The sequence below is a fragment of the Octopus bimaculoides genome, chromosome 1 (assembly GCF_001194135.2).
Source record: "Octopus bimaculoides isolate UCB-OBI-ISO-001 chromosome 1, ASM119413v2, whole genome shotgun sequence".
NCBI classification, from domain to species: Eukaryota; Metazoa; Mollusca; class Cephalopoda; order Octopoda; family Octopodidae; genus Octopus; species Octopus bimaculoides.
This window is the reverse complement of record NC_068981.1, coordinates 183,321,520-183,323,576: the sequence shown is the minus strand read 5'-3', so window position 1 is coordinate 183,323,576 and position 2,057 is coordinate 183,321,520.

Sequence of the window (2,057 nt, the reverse complement as noted above, 5' to 3'; positions counted from 1 at the left end):
ACCACCACCACCACCACCACCACCACAACAACAACAACAACAACAACAACAATGACAGCAACAGCAACAATAATTATAATAATAATTCAGAGACCTTTTGAGCGGGATGGACTACTCGACCAGAAGAAAATTTTAACAGGACCCCCACCTGCGAGGTCATGCACTGTTTATCTTGATATGAGATCACCAAGTCGTGCACATATGGTTATGATGCATGTGCCTGGTGTACCCTTATCAGGTGAGTAGTCGTTTTTAGGTATATCGGCTTCGTATATCTGTACCCCTGTGTCACTCTGATGGCATGCGCTGCTCTCTCACTCAGAAATAATAATAATAATAATAATAATAATAATAATAATAATAATAATAATAATAATAATAATAATAATAATAATAATAATGTGCCAGATCTGCCCTGATGCAGTACCAGGTAGTGGCTCTCATGGCTTCTGCTCTTAACTGATTGGGAGTGTTATCATGTACATTGTTTTGTCTTGGTATAAAAAGATGGCCTACAGAAAATAGTCTGCTCAATACCACAGATTTGCTTGTCAGTTGCTTGATCTTAACCAGTTGAGCATGTCCCTTGGTGGCTGATGATATGTGCATCTCTGATCATGAGCAGAAGTAGTGGAGGAGCATCATAGTCATGTGTTGAGAGGAATTCTTTGAGGTTTGGATAACTCACCTTTGGAAACATGGGTATTTCGTTCGACATCCTCAAACAACCTTTATTCAATGACCTTTTGAGCAGGATGGGCTATTCGACCTGAAGAACATTCTAACTGAACCCCACCTGCAAGGTCATGCGCTGTTTATCTTGATACGTGCCCACTATATCGCGCACACATGGTTGTGGTGCATGTGCCTGGTATACCCTTATCAGACAGGTAGTCATGGTTGGTATACCGGGCTTCATATATCTTATCCCAGTATCACTTTGGTGGCATGCACTGTTCTCTCACTCAATAATAATAATAATAATAACGTAGCTCCCGAGCAATGTTTGGATGAGGATACGGGACTAGCCGACGTCCATCTACCTCCTAGTGAGAATCATGAACATGGTCCCCAACACTCAGAAATGCAAATGGAAACAGTCCCAACTTGTGTATAGTAAGAGCTCTGCAGTCTTGGTTGACAGTCTTACTGGAGATGGTGTCTCGATAAAAATACCGGTTGGTGGCTAACCTTCAAACACAAACTTCAATATTGAGTGAAAATGTCTAATGCAAATGTATCAAATAATGGTATGAATGAGGCTGGAAGCAAAGGTGAAAGCCTTTCGCCTGGCAGGTGTCCTGTGATCGAGCAGCGCAGGCCCGGTTGTCATCCACAGACTGCTTGTACACAAAGCCAGAGGCAGAGAAGACGGTTGGATAAGGAGGCAAACTGAACTGTAATTGAATGCTGGATCGGAAGTGTACCCAGTAGATGACCATTCGGACAACGCATGAAAGCAAAATGGAATGAAATAGGACACTTCGAGTAAGTGAGCAACGGTTAGCCGATCAGGCTAGAACACTATGAACAAAAGGGTGGTTAACAGACATGGAGATTGGAGAGATGAAAAGAAAAGTAGGAAACAGCAGATAACTTCACCAGCAGATAACTTCACCAGCAGATAACTTCACCAGTAGATAACGTGTCTAGCGAGAATAGAAATGAATGGTGGCAGTGAAGACGTAGAGCAAAGTATAAATGTAAATGTACTCTCAGCAAATGAAGCAGAAGTAATGGGGAGAGCTATATCACAAAAAATACGACGATGGCCAACAAGACATAGTGAGGATGATGTGCCGATATATTCCCCTTTGACCCACGAATAGTCGAGAAGGAAGGCGAAAAATTCATTAAATATACGTATTATTGCTATTATGTTAAACTGCCGTATGTCCAAATTTGGCCAAATGCGTTTTTTCAAATATCTATTTTTGCATGCAATAGCCAGTTCTTTTAGTCACACTATCGTATCTCTAGCTGCTTCAGGTGCTAAAATACCACTACAACGGTTTTGCTATGAAATGGTGAAACTATTTTACATAATAGCAACGTTT